The 17,200-nt window shown below is 39.5% G+C and overlaps 1 pseudogene across 1 annotated transcript; it reads left to right on the top strand.

Moving 5' to 3' along the window:
- Positions 1-279: 279 nt before the first annotated feature.
- Positions 280-16,392, top strand: LOC143556953 (ABC transporter G family member 3-like; annotated as a pseudogene). The gene is made up of 11 exons (XR_013139471.1): positions 280-753; positions 1,405-1,484; positions 2,049-2,317; positions 2,973-3,144; positions 3,221-3,334; positions 3,893-4,021; positions 4,110-4,300; positions 4,423-4,510; positions 5,577-5,828; positions 5,913-6,041; positions 16,075-16,392. The product of XR_013139471.1 is annotated as an ABC transporter G family member 3-like (transcript).
- Positions 16,393-17,200: the final 808 nt, after the last annotated feature.

Raw genomic sequence — 17,200 nt, 5'->3', positions numbered from 1 at the left:
TATTAGTTGTAGTAAAGATTCAATCTTTAGGTTTTTTTGGTATGCATTTTTTGGCTCATGGTTGCAAAAAGCTTGTTAAGAATAATATGTTATTTTTTTTCTTTTACTTATGATTATTCACTTTTTTGAGTATTTAGGTAGAAATAATTATAAATATGATTATAGTGTTATAATCTCTTGATTATGATAAGAAAGGTTACATGTAACTTTATCAACTATATATCTAATGATTCAAATCACAATAATTGATATAAAAATATTTAACTTTTGTGTAGGTGTTTGCATATTGACATATTGTAAGCTCAAAAATCATTAAAATGGAAGAAATACAATCTCAATCAGATAATTACATATCATCAGCATCATCTTTAGCAAGTAGTCCATATACTAATAATACTAGACTACCTTTAAACAGCTTTTACTACTTAAGAAGACCAGGTTCTATAAGACAACCGGTTTCATTTGAGGATTCACCGGACTGGGATGACACAAATGTGGAACTTAAAATGGCGGAAAGTAGTGTTGCAGCCTCAGATATTGGTTATATATCTTCACCACCACAACCCGAGGTGGCGAGACATGTTTTGGGTGATTTGGTTGCGTGGAAGGACTTGACGGTGGTTATAAAGGGTAAGAGAAAGTATTCTGATCGGGTTGTTAAAAGCTCGAATGGTTATGCGTTGTCTGGTACAATGACTGTGATCATGGGCCCTAGAAAGTCCGGGAAGTCTACGCTTTTGAAGGCACTTGCGGGTATGTTAGTATTAGTATTTTGTTTTCGGTTATTTATAGTTTTATATATATGTTTTTAATGGTAGGAAGATGGTTTGAAAAAGTTTTGTTCTTTAAAAAAACTTATAGATTAAATGATAATATTTGGTTGAGAGAACTGCGGTTTTTCATCCTTGTGGTTTGACCAAATCTGCGGTTTTAGTTCAAGTTTTGTTTTTTACTTGCAGTTAAACCTGAACGCACTAACCCCGTTAACTCTGGTCGTTAATTTCGTCCTTAATTGGTTGTGTAATCGTTTGGCCCGTTTATCTACCAAATGTGTCATGATTGAAGCCACCGGAGATGAATCGTAATCCTCGTTTGTTCGTGTAAGGTTTTTGGAAGACGAAGGAAAGAACGACGATGGGTTATATATGGGGAGAAAAATGACAAAATTGCCCCTCACGCTGATGGGTTTAACAACCAGAGTTAACGGGGTTAGTTGGGCCGGGTTTAATTACAGGTGAAAGCAAAACTATTGGACGAAAACCGCAAATTCGAAAACTTGCCAAACCTGTCAAATTTTTAGTCTTATTTTCTTTATTCAACATTTCTTGAGAAAACTTTGTTTTACACTTGCTTCCGCTCCGCGTCAGTGTGACATTAACAAAACGTTGTTCATGTGTCTTTTAGGAAGGTTGTATGATTCAGCAAGTGTATATGGTGAGGTGTTTGTAAATGGTGCAAAGTCATCATTAAACTATGGATCTTATGTAAGTCAAGTACATGTTATGTAAAAATGTTGTAACACAACATGCTCATAATAGTGAAAAGTAGGCATGTAAACAAACCGAACGAACACGAACAAGGGCATGTCCGTGTTCGTTCATTTAACTTTAAACGAACACGAACACGAACACGAACACTTAATCGAACACATATTTTTTGTTCATGTTCGTGTTCATTTATGTTTGTTTGTTTAAAATCTAAATGAACAGTTCACGGAACATAAATGAACATAACTAAACAAAGATAAACAAACATAAATGAACAAAGACGAACATAAACGAGCATAAATAAACGCACTTAAATGAACACAAATGAACAAATATAAAACCATTAAGTAGATGACTCTTCCAGATAATATTTAATTATTTTATATTAATATGTAAATCAACATAATTGAATATAAATAAACAGACATAAACGAACATAAATAAACGAACGAAACATGTGTTCATGTTCGTTCATTTAACTAAACGAACACAATTTTTTTTTCATGTTCGTTTGCTTATTAAATAAATGAACATAAACTATACTCCTTTTGTCTATAATAGGGATTTGTGAAAAGAAAAAACACGCTAATCGGCTCGCTGACCGTACATGAATATCTCTACTACTCGGCACTACTTCAACTTCCCGGTTTCTTGTGTGACAAAAAAAATGTTGTTGAGGAAGCCATTGATGCCATGTCATTAGGTGATTATGGAAATAATATTATAGGTGGTCTCTCTTATGGTGAAAAAAGACGCGTTAGCATTGCTAGAGAACTCGTTATGAACCCGCGTTTCTTGTTCATAGATGAGCCTCTTTATCACCTTGACAGGTATTGTTGTAGTCACAATAATCATTTTGAAAATGTACATCTAGGGGTGGCAAATGTGACCCATTGGGTTGAATGGGTTGTATTAAAATGTATATAATGGGTCAGAATGGGTCAAACTAAAAAAAGAAAATGAATGAAACGGGTCAAAACGGGTTGACATTTCTTGAAGGTTTTTTTTTATTTTTTTTATTATGGAACGAGAAAACGGAGGAAACCTTTTAGTACTTTTACTTTTTTAGTTTTTTATTTATATTTCGAGTTATGATTTTTTAATTATTTTTTTTGAGTTTTTTAATGAGGGGTTTATAAAATGGGTCAAAATGGGTGGAGATTTCGTAAACCCCTAATTAAACAATTCAAAAAAAATTAATTAAAAAAATTATAACTTGAGATACAAATACAAAACTAAAAAAGTAAAAGTACTAAAAAGTTTTCTCCGTTTTTCTCATTCCATAAAAAAATAAAAATAAAATAAAATAAACTCGAGAAATGTTAATCCGTTTTGACCCGTTTCAATCATATATTTTTTTAGTTTGACCCATTCTTACCCATTATATACATTTTAATGCAACCCATGGGTCACATTTGCCACCCCTACGTACATCCGACCACGTTATACTAATGTCTATTTCCCATAACACCCCTCCATGTATAGTGTTTCTGCACTAATGATGATGGTGAACCTCAAGAAGCTGGCTAACACAGGCTGCACTCTTATTTTCACTATTTATCAAAGCAGCACTGAAGTCTTTGGCCTCTTTGACCGCATTTGTCTTCTTTCGAATGGGAATACATTGTTTTTTGGAGAAACATTGGCTTGTTTGCAGGTAAATTTATTCTTAGTCACCCTTTTCTTTTTATGAAAATAATATTATTTTGTAACTAATATTATGTGTTATGCAGCACTTCTCAAATGCTGGATTTCCTTGTCCAATCATGCAAAGTCCTTCCGATCATTTTCTTCGTGCGATAAACACCGAATTTGACCGGATTATATCAGTGTGTCAAAACTGGCAGGTAATTTTGCTTATATATAGCATGTATTTAATTTTACATAACATATTTAGGGCCATAAACTAACCGAACAAACACGAATGGAGCATGTTCATGCTCATTCGTTTAACTTTAACTTAACATACGATCGGACATGATTAATTAAACGAACGGCATGTTTGTGTTTGTGAACAGTATAAACAAATGGTTCATGAACGTAAACGAATGAGCATAACTTTACATAGATGAACGAACATAACTGGCTAAAACCAATTATAAGTAAATGTAAACAACAATGTATTGTGCCTAAAAAGCTTTTAAAACTGCACTAAATTGTAATGGACCTTAAAATTTAATGAATATATTAACGAACGTAAAACGAATGAACTTAGTCAAATGTAAACCAACGAACGTAATGCATTTAGATGAGCGAACATTCACAAACAAGACGTGTTTATTTATTAAATAAACGAACTTCTTGCCGAATGGTTTACGAATGCTTAACTGAACGTTTGGTTGGTTTACAGGCCTAAACATATAATAGTTTTATTTTTCATTATTTTCTTGCATTGACATTGGCAGGATGGTCATGGGGATCTTTCGTCTGTTAATATGGACACTAGTGCAGCGATTCGTACACTTGAGAAAACCTATAAATCATCTGCTGATTCTGCAGAAGTTGAAACAATGATATTAAGATTAACCAAACGGGTACAGTCGTTAAAAATACCATTTTCTATTCCAAGTTAGGATTTTTATTCTACTAATAATTATATTATTATTTATCTGTGTTAATCAGGATGGACCGTCTCTCAGAAGCAAAGGAAAAGCAAGCAATGCAACAAGAATTATAGTTTTGACATGGAGATCGTTATTAATTATGTCACGAGAGTGGAAATATTATTGGTTTCGGTTAATTCTTTATATGTTACTTACATTAAGTATTGGTACTATATTTTCTGGATTAAGCCATTCGCTAACGTCAGTCGGGGTGAGTTACATGAATTATATAATTTCTAAAATATTATTTTTCATGGAATTTACTCAAATAATGTCACAAGTGAATAAAATGCATTATAAATTGATTTTGATGCTTCACATTGAATGTTGCACGCAAGAGTAGCTGCAATCTTTATGTTTATATCTTTTGGTTCATTATTAAGTATCGTTGGAGTACCCGCACAACTAAAGGAAGTCAAGGTAAATGGACGGGTTGAGTAACGGGTCAAAATGAGTTTGAACCATAACGGGCTTTTTTGTTTGGGTCGCCTCGGGTTGGGTTGGCTCTTAACACTTTGACGTAGAGCGGAAGCACATAAGATATATAGAAAAATAATCTAAAGCAAATTTAATATAAAGTTGAATGCCAAAAGCCCTAAACCATTACAAAAGGTGCCCATTTGGATTTTCTAAATTTGCCAAAACTTACAAATTGACGAATGGACGCGTAAATTATGCTAAGCAGTGATTCACGCGTTTCATCAAAATTTTGTTATAGATAACAATTATGTTAAAATTTGATTATGAAAACTTTATCATTACTACATCATAATCTAATTTCGTCAAAAAGATTTAAAAGGTTGTATTCACTTTTAAGCTTCTTTTGGCCCGTTCTACCCATATGACCCGTTTCCTTTTAAGCTATTTTTATTCACACAACTAGGGATGGCAAATGTGACCCATTGGGTTGAATGCGTTGTAATAAAATGTATATAATGGGTCAGAATGGGTCAAACTAAACAAAGAAAATGATTGAAACGGGTCAAAATGGGTTGACATTTCTCTAGGTTTTTATTTTTTTTATGGAACGAGAAAAACGGAGGTAACTTTTTAGTACTTTTTACTTTTTTTTTGTTTTTGATTTATATTTCGAGTTATGATTGTTTACTGTTTTTTTTTTAATTTTTTAGTGAGAGGTTTTTGAAATCTCAACCCATTTTGACCCATTTCAAAAACCCGTCATTAAAAACTTCAAAAAAAAATTATTAAAAAATCATAACTCGAAATATAAATAAAAAACTAAAAAGTTAAAAGTACTAAAAAAGTTTCCTCCGTTTTTCTCGTTCCATAAAAAAAAATAAAAAATTGAGAAATGTCAACCCGTTTTGACCCGTTTCAATCATTTTCTTTGTTTAGTTTGACCAATTCTGACCCATTTTACACATTTTATTACAACCCATGGGCCACATTTGCCACCCCTTCACACAACACATTTTGTGTGTTGCATCTCAATTTGAGTAAAAAAATTTGTATGCATGAAATGTAGGTGTATGCTTGTGAAGATTCAAATAAACACTCGGGAGCGTTTGTTTTCTTAACGGGAAAATTCTTGGCTAGCATACCGTTCTTGTTTCTCATTTCCATTTCATCAAGTCTACTCTTTTACTTCCTTATCGGGCTTAGAAACAAGTTCAGCCATATGATGTATTTTGTGGTCAACTTTTTCATTTGCCTTTTGGTCAATGAAGGGTTCGTGTTGCTAGTTACCACCATTTTTCAAGATATGTTTTGGAGCATAGTGACTGTAAGTTTTCTCATTTTGTTGTTTATTATGCTTACAAATGCCTCAATATACAAAAAAGTTATCGTTTTGGATTAAAAGTTGGTGGTTATTAATTTGCAGGCGATGATGATGCTTTCGGGCGGATATTTTAGGATTCGAAGTGCGTTACCTAGGCCTGTATGGATATATCCTATGTCCTACATTGCGGTCCATACGTTAACGATTCAGGTTTCGTCATATTCTATTTTTTTTTTTCAAATTTCAAACTTAATATGAAAAAAAATTGGAATTTCAAGAAAACATGAATTTTTAAGTTGCCATTGAAAAACCAAAAGTCATTGGCTTGAATCCAAAAGTCAAAATGTGTTGACTTTACAATAAAGAACAGATTTACTATGAATTTCCAAGATTTTAAAAGTTCAAGAAACACCTCATAGATATTATGTTGGCCCATTTTAATCCGTTTCACTCGGAACATGTTTTGACCCGAACCTAGATTGGCCCGTTAGCCTGCCCGACCCGTCAGTTTTACATGCTTAGTTACATTCATATATATATAGCCAAAATATACCGTCTTTTCAAGAAAGAACGGATTACACTAGGGATGAGCATAAAACCAAAAAAAACAAACTGAAACCGAAAAAACCAAATCGAATTAGAAACCGGCGGTTCGGTTTTAAACTTTACCAAAAACCGAAATATTGGTTTTGGTTCGGTTTTGTATTTTGTTAAGAATCGAAAAAACCGAACCGAACAGAAATAACCAAATCATCTTAACCGTAATTAACCATTAAAACAAAATCTACAAATGACTATTTGTTTAGTTTAAACATAAGATAAATAACAAATATATCTGGTTTCTACATATGGTTAATAACTAATAATACTGGTGCGTTTAGTTTTTTTTTTGAATTTTGATTTATAATATATCTTTTTTTTTCTTTTAATATTTAAGGTCTAAATAATCAATATTCTATTAATCATTAGTTTAAAGAAAAAAAATATATCATGTCCAATTTCAATATATTGGGTCAAGTTTTTTTTTTTTTTTTCTTTTGCCCAAAAAGTTTTGTCTCATTGAGCAAAACCGAAAAAACCGCATCCAAAACCGAACCGAACCCAAAAACCAGAAACCGAACAGTTTTAAAATATCATAAAACCAAATGTTTGGTTTCCGGTTCGGTTTTAGTCAAAAACCGCACCAAACCACACCACGCACACCCCTAGATTACACTATAGTCAATTCCCAATATTACCATGTGTTATCTTTATGTGAATTGAAGAAGCGTGGATCGACTTACTTGTATTCGATCTACGTTCCTCGGGTATGAGTGTGCTATATCACCGATGGTTTTCCGAGATACGAGTTCTTCCACCTACAAAACAAACAGCACCGTGAGCTTACCCCTCAGAAAGGGACAGAGGGGTCCTCTTTGGGGTAACCCTCCGGTGTGAGAATAAGATATTGCAGGAGAAGATAAGAATGTGAAAATGAGTAAAGGATTCAGAATATATTTCTTGTCTGACCCCAACTGTGGAGGTGGTGTGGTATTTATAGTATTAGGGTTTCCAATGATTGGGCTCAGACCCAATTAGGGCCTTTTTGGCCTCCTCCTATTGCTTCGCGCCATGTGTACTTAGGACACCTGGTGCTTTTTCATTGATTATTCTCTGACCCTTGTGCCATCACGTGGTGGCACATGGGTTTTGCTGAGTTGTCCACCCTTCATTGGCAGCTGTCAACATCAGCACATTCTTATTCCTTAAAAGATACCTTCTGGAAGGTTGTCTGATGAGTACAATCATGGTTGTCCTTATCCTGATTTGGATTAGACTATTGTCTCATTTGTTGTGTTGTCCTTTATGCGCCTATACCGGGGATGCGCAAGGTCTTCTCTTTATTCTCACGCGCAGATGTTTCATGCGCATATGTGATATGCGTGAGCATATGTGATGCGTGAGCATATGTGATATGCTCCACGCGCATAGGTTTTGGCTTTGTGTCTTCATGACATCCTGATTTCAAGCCTCTTGTCTATATCTTGTGGGTTGACCCGCCCCGCTCGATGTTAAGGCGGGTGCATACCCCTTCAAAAGCCTGTTTCCTTCAAAAGGTTAAGTGCCAACCCCCACCAGTCAGAAGGTTAAGTGCTGCACTGTTTCCTTCAAAAGCCTTCATGACTGGGCTGAAAAATTCTTTTATATCAAGGCTGGTGTGATTCCCATCCGCATGACTATGCGTGCGATTACTTCCGCGCCCGCGGATGATGACGTTCTTAAGAATCCATCTGGCGCGTGGGTTAAGAAGTTATCTGCTGAACCATCCCCCGCCAGGAAAATTTGCGAGGAAGCGTTGGTGGGGGTTGGCATGAGCAAAAGGTGGATTGACAGCGGGACTGAGCCTGTCATCCATGTTGATGGCTCAGGTGGGTTGTTTGTTCATTGCATTAATTTTGCGCGAGTATAATTCGTTTTGCTAATATCACTTGTCTTGTTTTATGCAGAAAGCAAGGAATACGTCCACGCCGCCTATGACGAGCATACGGAAGGTGGCTCTGTCACGCTGAGCGCTGGGGAAGTTGCTTTCCCTGATCGCTTCGATGATATGTTCATCCCTGTCGATTTAGAATTTTGTTTTTACAGCGATGCGCCTGGTAAGCCTTTGTATTTGTGCTTAGGCCCTTAGAGTACCAAATTTGGTTTTAACATTTCTGTTGCGCGTATTGTAGATGCGCTCGCTAATTATGAGTTGGAGCTTGTGGAAGAGGAAGTGGAGGAGGAAGAAGCTGAAGCGCAAAAACTCAAGCGCAAGGCTAAAAGTAAAACTGGCGCAGGGGCCAGTAAAAAACAGAAAAAAGTGATGCCTCTGTTGCCCAGAATCTTCCTCCTACCCAGGCGAAGGGACTTGAGAAAACCAAGGGTTTTACTTCCCAGTTTTCCTCGTCTTCTTTGCCTCGAGGTGTGGGCAGTCCTCCCGTCCACACGAGGTATGGTGCCGCCACCTCGTCTCTGCGAGCGGCGGACAAGGGGAGCGGTGCTGTGCCTGCTGTTTCGTCTTCTCCAACAGGTATACTTTGTTTATTTTTTGTGGTTTTATGAGCGTGATTCTGATAGTCGTTAATGAAGCTTTGTTCACTCAAATGTTTGTAGAGCCGGCAACGTTGGTGGCTCAACCTCAGGCGCAGCAAGGTGCCGAGGCTACGCCGAAGGTTGTTTTGAAGTCCCCTGTTTTACCCTCGAAAAGGGGAAAATGGACTTCATGGCGATGTTTAATTCGCGGACTGCGGTGCGCCAAGGTATTTATTGCGCTTTGATTGTCTGATTTTTTCCTTTAGTTCAAGTCATGAATCATTTCTCCTTGTTGGTTTTTTAATAGGAATTATAGCTGGCACACAAGCTGCTGGTGGCACTGCTAGCGCTGGCGCCGTTAGTTCTGCTCCTGCTCCAACAAGTACTGAATCTCCCCTCATTGGGATCACTAAGGAGCAGGAGACTATTTTTCGCGCTACTCTAACAGCGTCAAGACCTCCCTCACCTCCTCCTGCGCGCAGCCCTTCTCGTGAGACTATTTTTGATTCTTCCAAGTCGCAGGAGAAGAGACCTGTTCTAGAGGATGATGAGGTTAATTCTGAAGGTTCTGATGGTGGCCGCGCAAGCCCTATAGCGCCACGAGATTTTGTGGCGCAGCCTTTTTCTCATTGGGCAGACAGGAGCTCACCAGCTGGCGCTAACCTTTCTGCCGGTTCTCCGCAGGTATAAGTTTATTTTGCTCCGCTGTGCAGACTTCCAAATTAGTGTTTAGATAACTAAAACCTTTCTTTGCGTTGCTTTGTGTTTGTAGGGAGCCGATCACATATACCGCCCGAGCTGGAATATCACTGAAGAGAGCTCTTTTCAATCCTTGGGCGTATGAGAAGACTTTTGGGCTCACTCTGTTCCTCCAGCTGAAAGGAGGTTTCAAGAGGACCACGCTCGCGTGGACTTGCTTAATGACCACCTTTTTGCTGGGTCTGCGTTCTTTGCTGCCTCCCAAGAGCTTCGCAATGATTATATAAAGGTACGTGATGCCCTTGCGGAGGCCAAGCAAAAGGCTAAGATTTCTGCTTGGAATCTTTCTAATGCCCGAGAGAGGGCTGAGAAACTCCAAGCAGAACTTAGCGAGAACCGGGCAAGTGCCAACGCTGCTTTTGTGAAGCGCGGGCTTGAGCTGCAAGCTGCGCGGGAGAAGCTGCAAGCGGCAGAGGCGGACGCGGCCAAGTACGCGCGTCAAGCGCGTGACCTGGAGTTGGAAGCAGAGGCGCGTGACCAAACTATTGCGCAGGTTAATACTGACAAATCCTTATTGGAGATTGAGGTTGCGCGCCTGAAGAAAGAGCTCGATGCTGCGCGAGCGGAAAAGAATGAAGCCTTAGCGGCAGCGGCGTCTGACAAAGAAGAGCTAAAACAAGCCAAGGAAACTGTTGAGTTGTTAAACTCTCAGATCCCTGCTCTTGAGACGTCTGTTTCTTCCCTCGCGCAGGACCGTCAATGGCTGATTTCACAGGGTGTGACTCGTTGCGCTTATGCGATGAAATACTCAGACGAGTTTCAGACCCTTGTGATGGATTGTAATGCGGCGTCGCGCTTGGTGGGTCGAGCTGAGGGGTTTAAGGATGGTTATGAATATGGCATGCTAAAGAAGAATCCATCCGACTACCCTTATCAGCTCGACGTTGTCTGCTCTGACATGGCTGAGGTGGGGGAGAAGTACCTGAATACTCCAATTCCCATCCTTGAGCAGGTATTTTAACCTTAATGAGTTTACTTTACTTATTTTCATAATCTTTTGTACTCATACTGTTCCTTGTGACTTGCAGATAGCCGCGCTTGCTGACCAGCCCGATCTTGGCGCTTTAAAGAAATTACTTGATGAATGTGAAGGGACTGGTGGCAATGATGATGGCGCGGGCAACGCTACCTCTGCCAGCGGCTCTGGCGTGGCCAAAGGACCTACTCCTGACGCTATCATAATAGAAGACGACTATATTCAAGACGAACAGCTTAATTATGGTAAGTTTGGAGATGAGGTGCGGGCTGCGCCAGATGCTGAGGGAGGAAGTAATGATGAGGACGATGAAGAGGCTGATATTGATATAGAGACTTGAAAAGCCCTTCTTGTTTTTTTTTTTATTTGTAGTTTTTACCTCATCATTTGTAAATTTGTAAACTTCTATGTTTTTGGAATGAAATTTTGTTTTTTTCCTTATTCGCATCTTGCGCATTCCCAATTCGTCTTTATATTGCATGCTTGTGCTCGTTGAATACAAGGTATGCTTACACATTGAAACTTGGACAAGGTTGTAAGGAAGTTATTTTATTTAATCCTTAACAGTTGTCATATTTCAAGTTATTTTGCAATATTATGAATATGCTGACACCTGCCTTAGTATTTCATTGTTCCTCTTTTGCGCGACGTTATCGTGCATTTATTATAGGGAATTATGAATGAGTTTTTTAGCCTTTACGTGTCAGTATGTGTTACTCTGCTTATATCCATTATAATCCCATGCGCGGCCCCGACCTGAGACCTTAACAACTATGCTTTGGCATGTGCTTTGCCTTAGTTGTGCTTAGGTATTTTTATGGTCCAGCTGCGCAATACGTAGGATGTATGCTATGAGTAATTTGAGCTAAGGCTCATATTATTGGGCTAAGGCTCATATTATTGGGCTAAGGCCCTGACGTTTTAAAGTTAAAACTCGTTAACGCGTTTGAGCTTGAAGCTCGCGCATGTATGTTTTACTTCGTTTTATTTTTAGTTTGATGTCAATACAATGTTGTCATATTGCTCAAAATTAATAAAGGGAAGTGTGAAACATGTGTGCAAAAGGTAATAAAACGCATATTAAGAGAAAATGGCGCGTATCATTATTCATAATGGCTTAAAAAGCCTTGATTACACACTTGACAACTTTTAAATGAAACATTTTCTAAGTTGTGCTGCGTTCCATGTGCGCGGGATCTTCTTTCCATTTAAATCTTTTAAAGCGTATGCGCCTTTTCCCAATTCTTCCGAGACTTGATAAGGTCCCTCCCAGTTGGGAGACATCTTTCCCGGGGTTATTGCACGACTAGCTTCATTGTTTCGAAGGACAAAATCATTCTTCTTGAAGTGGCATTCTTTCACGCGCTGATTGTAATATTTTTCTAGTTTTTTCTTGTATTTGGCTTCACTGATGATAGCCGCCTCTCTGCGCCCTTCAAGTAAATTGAGATCCAACCTCCTTTCTTGCTCATTATCTGTCTTACTCATCATGAGCACTCTATAGGATGGGCATCCAATTTCTGCTGGAATCATAGCCTCTGTTCCATAGGTTAGGCTGAACGGGGACTCGCCATTGCTGGTTTTGCTTAATGTCCTGTGCGCCCACAGGACATTAGGTAACTCCTCGACCCATGCATGGGACTCTCCCTCTAACCTTTTCTTCAGCCCATTTAGAAAGCTTTGGTTCGCGCGTTCCACTTGGCCATTCCCTTGAGGGTGGTATACTGAAGTGAAGACCTGGTTGATGTGCAATTCCTTGAGCCAACTGGATATCTTCCTGTCAGTGAATTGTTTGCCATTGTCGCTCACGATTTCCATGGGCAGGCCAAAACGGCATACGATGTGGCTCCAAATAAACTGCTTCATTGCCTCAGCTGTGATTTTTGCCAGTGGCTTGGCTTCAACCCATTTTGTGAAATAGTCTACTGCCACTACCAAAAACTTTACTCGCCCTGGCGCTTGTGGTAAGGGACCCACAATATCGATTGCCCACTTGTGGAAAGGCCATGCAGAGGTCACCGGAATCAAGTTGTTCTTTGGCCGCATGGTGTTTGGCGCATAGCTCTGACACGCTTTGCATTTTTGGATTTCTTTTAACGGGTCCAAGTACATGCCTGGTCAATAGTAACCTGCGTTCATTGCCTTGGCAACCACCATGCGCGGGCCAGCATGTATTCCACAGATTCCTTCGTGTATCTCTCTAATCACATAGCTTGCTTCCTCAGCGTCTAGGCATTTCATGAGCGGTCCAAGATAAGAGCGTCGATATAACGTACCATCAAGTAGTTCGTAGTTCTGCGACTTGTGTCTTATCTTTCTCGCCTGTGCGCGATCGTCTGGTACCTTTCCCTCCTTCAAGAATTCCATTATTGGAGTTATCCATGATGAAGGTGTTGTATGAATTACAAGGACAGACTTCGCTCCCACTGACGGGTTGCTCATTACTTCCACCCTGACATCTTTGCCAAAATGATCGAAGCTGGTTGATGCCATTTTGCTTAGCGCGGCGGCGGACTTATTTTCACTGCGCGGAATGTGTATGATTCTGAAAAAGTCAAATTGTTCAGTGAGTTTCTTCGCCTGCTCTAGATACAGAGGCATGGTGTTCTCCTTGGCATCATAAAGGCCATTGACTTGTGCTGCTACCAGGTATGAATCTACATGAGCCTCTAGCTTTTTAACTCCGAACTTGTGCGCGATGCGCAAACCAGCCAGCAGGGCTTCATACTCAGCTTCATTGTTGGTGCTCTTGAAATCCAACCTGATTGCGTAGGTATACTCATGATTTTCTGGATCCACCAGTTTGAGGCCTGCGCCGGACCCTTCGTTGTTTAAAGCTCCATCAGTGAATAATCTCCAAACGTTTTCTTCATTATTGGCTTGCGGAGGGTCTACTTCGCGCTGAGCCTCTTCAATTTTTCCTTCAGGGATTTCTGCGATGAAATCAGCTAAGACTTGTCCCTTGATTGCTGGACGAGGCTTATAGGTGATCGTGTGCTCCCCTAATTCCAGCGCCCATTTTGTCAGCCTTCCTGAGAGCGCGGGACGCCGCAAGACTTGCTGGATGTTGTAACCAGTCAGGACTTCAATAGGATGACCATTGAAATATCTGTGAAGCTTGCGCGACGCATGCGTTAGTGATAAAACTAACTTTTCTATGATGGTGTAGCGCGTCTCAGGATCTGTCAGCACCTGACTTACATAATAAATTGGTGTTTGGATTCCCTTGCGATCCACCAACAATACTGCGCCAACGGCGCGTTCTCCTGCTGACAGGTATAACGTTAAAGTTTCACCAGGTAGTGGAGCTGTGAGCGCAGGCAGATTTATCAGACTCTTTTATCTCACTGAAAGCTTGCTCAGCCTCAGGCGTCAACTTGAATTGGCTTTTCTTTAAGCAATTTCTCAATGTGTTAATGAATGGGGTAGATTTGCTTGCATGGTTTGCTAGGAACCTGTTAATTGATACCAATCTACCATTCAACTTTTGAACTTCCTTCATGGTGGATGGTGAGGGCATGCTGAGGATAGCCTCCACCTTCTCTGGGTTCACCTTGAAACCATCCTTGGTGACCATTACGCCGAGAAATTTCCCTTCTTCCACGCCGAATGTGCATTTGCTCGGGTTGAGCTTCATGTTTACTTCCTTTAGGCGCCGAAGGGTTTCTTCAATGTCTTTGAGAATTTATTTTTCCTCCCTGCTTTTAATCACCAAATCATCCACGTAGATTTCTAAGTATTTTCCAATCTGCTCGTTGAAAATTGCATCCATGAGTCTTTGGTAAGTGGCTCCTGCATTCTTCAAACCAAAGGGCATTTTTGTGTAACAGAAAACACCCTTGTCAGTTCTGAAAGCAGTCTTGTCTTCATCCTGCGGTGCCATTTGAATTTGGTGATAGCCCTTATAGGCATCCAGGAAACATTTGAGCTTAAATGGCGCCACATAGTCCACCTTGGCGTCAATGTTTGGGAGGGGGTAACAATCTTTTGGACACGCTTTGTTGAGGTCTTTGAAATCAATGCACATTCTCCATGACCCATTGCTCTTCTTTACCATCACAGGATTGGCTACCCATGTTTGGTATCGTATTGGGCGAATGATATTCGCGCGCAGTAGATCTTTAACTTGCTCATTCATGGCCTTTGCCTTCTCGTCTCCCATGACTCTTTTCTTTTGAGCAATTGGCTCTACAGACTTGAATGTGTTGAGAGAGTGCTGCGCCAGGTCTCGCGGAACCCCAGTCATATCAGAATGTTGTCACGCGAAGACTGACATATACGTTGTGAGCAATCTTTTCATTCTCACTCTTGTGTCATCTGATATCGTAGCTCCGATTGTGATTGTCTGTTCTGGGAATTTTGGGTTGAGAATCCATTCCTCTGGCGCGTTGTTTGCCACTGGAAGCTTCATTCTCCCTTCTCGAGGTATACTTGTTACTGCGCATAAATGATCTCGATACACAAATGTTACTCCTGTTGGTGTTGGGAACCCCAACGCGCCATGCGCTGGTGACGGTATGGCGTTGAATTGGGCAATCGTTCCTCTACCCAAGATCATACTATGGCATGAAGTGGTGGGCAAGACCAGGAAGCTGACAATTTCAGCTCGCTTGTGCTTCTCATCCCCCATAGTTAGTTTGAATTGTATCTGACCTAGGGGGTGAATAATTTCGTTTGAGACACCCGAGATTGGTGCACTCATAACTTCGGGCCTTGCTTGGTCTTTTGGATCCAACTTCCTGAAACATTGCTCATACATGATGTCTGACTCACTACCGGTGTCCACCAGGACTCTTGATACCTCATAATGAGCGATGTGTGCAGTGATGACTAGAGGACTGCTGATAGACGGGCCTCCTCTGATTCTTGGAAAGATTACTTGTTGCTCGCGCCAATCCCCTTGGATTTGCGCGCTTCTCTTCCTCGATCTTTGCCCTTGCTTTCTTCCTTCAGCTACACAGATTCTTTTGAATTTTTTACTGGCTGAGGCTCCGTCTGGTTGTTCATTCTCTGGTCTTGGATTTTTTACCAGGTGAGCCAACTTGCCTGATTTCACATCCTTTTCGATTGCATCCTTCAAATGATGGCATGCATCGGTGTTGTGCCCTGTGGATTTGTGAAATTCACAATATTTGCCACTGTTCGGTGGTCCCTTATGGAATAATGGCCTGGGGCTTTTAAATTGGACATTCTCTGTGCTTAATACTTGCGAAGGCGTTTTGGTGAGGGGAGTCCATATTCTTGGTAGAGGTCTGTTAGGCTCTCTGCCACCTTCCTTCTTGTCACCTTCTCCGCGATTAAGAATGTCTTTTTGGGGTGGGGGTGAACTTTGTTGCGCTTGCTTTTCTGCGGGAGAATAATTGGTTTGTTGCAACCTGGACCATACGGAGTTTTGTTTGCCCCTCCTTTCATGTTTCAAGTGTTTCAAAGATTTTTTTTCACATGTTTTGTTTGTAGGGGATCTTGGAGAATGAATACGACGGAATATTATTTACAACGGGCCAGGTGAGGACGGTATCATGGTATGAAGCTCTTCAAAATGTATATGATATGCCTGAAAACGAGCATTCGAAGTGGAAAAACTTGATGATACTTTCACTAATGGCACTCGGTTATCGAGTTCTTGTGTCTTGTTGCTGCATATTCGTGTCAAGAAGACATTTTCCATTTTCGGGCTTTTGTATTGTAAACGCAAGATCAATGACAAAACATGAACGATTTACATAGAGCGCGAAAGATGGAATAATAAAGAGAATAGTGTTGATCAGGATATAATATTTACTACTCAAACCATTATGTTAAGTCTTCTTTAAGTAAATTATATTTAGCAGGTAAAATTTATGTTTTGAAAGAAAATTATAAATTTGTTAAAATTTAACATGTAAAGGAATTTTAGTATGCAAGTTATTATTGAGAGACTTTTGTAAGAAAATCTCAAATATGCTTATAAACTGGGGTTGTTCACGAGCCGAGCCGAACCGAGCGAAGGGTTGCTCGTTGCTTGGCTCGTTTACAACCGAACCGAACGGCTGAATTTCGAACCGAGCGAAAACCGATACGAGCCAAAATCGAATCGAGCATTTTTCGATCGAACATTGAGCGATTTCGAGCATTATTTATTTATTTTTCAATTTAAAATTTTCAATAAGAAACCAATTTGAAGGTTGTAAATAATATACTTTATAAATAAATTAGTAGTTTTTAGACAAACATGTAATATATTGTAAATTTATATTAAAAGTAAGTTTGTAGTGAGATATAATGATCATGTAAACAAACTTTTAGTATTCTAAAAACTTGAATTGAACAAATAAAACTATAAAATTGACGGAATATGCAAAATTTTAAGGGGTAAAAATAATTGTAAGCTTAAATTTATGTGTTTTGTCTATATATTTATATATTTCTTCATATATAATTATATATAAAATAAATTAAAAATATTCCAGCCGAACCGAACCGAGCAGACCCTTGCTCGTTGCTTGGCTCGTTTACAAACCGAACTAAGCAGAGCGGCTCATTTTCAATCAAGCGAAAAAACGAGCGAGAATTTTTCAAGCAATTTTCGAGCGAGCGAGTTCGA

Source organism: Bidens hawaiensis, unplaced genomic scaffold, assembly GCF_021521415.1.
Source record: "Bidens hawaiensis isolate Kalapana, Puna unplaced genomic scaffold, B.hawaiensis_p1.1 tig00018764_1, whole genome shotgun sequence".
NCBI classification, from domain to species: Eukaryota; Viridiplantae; Streptophyta; class Magnoliopsida; order Asterales; family Asteraceae; genus Bidens; species Bidens hawaiensis.
This window is presented reverse-complemented; position numbering and strand designations above follow the sequence as displayed.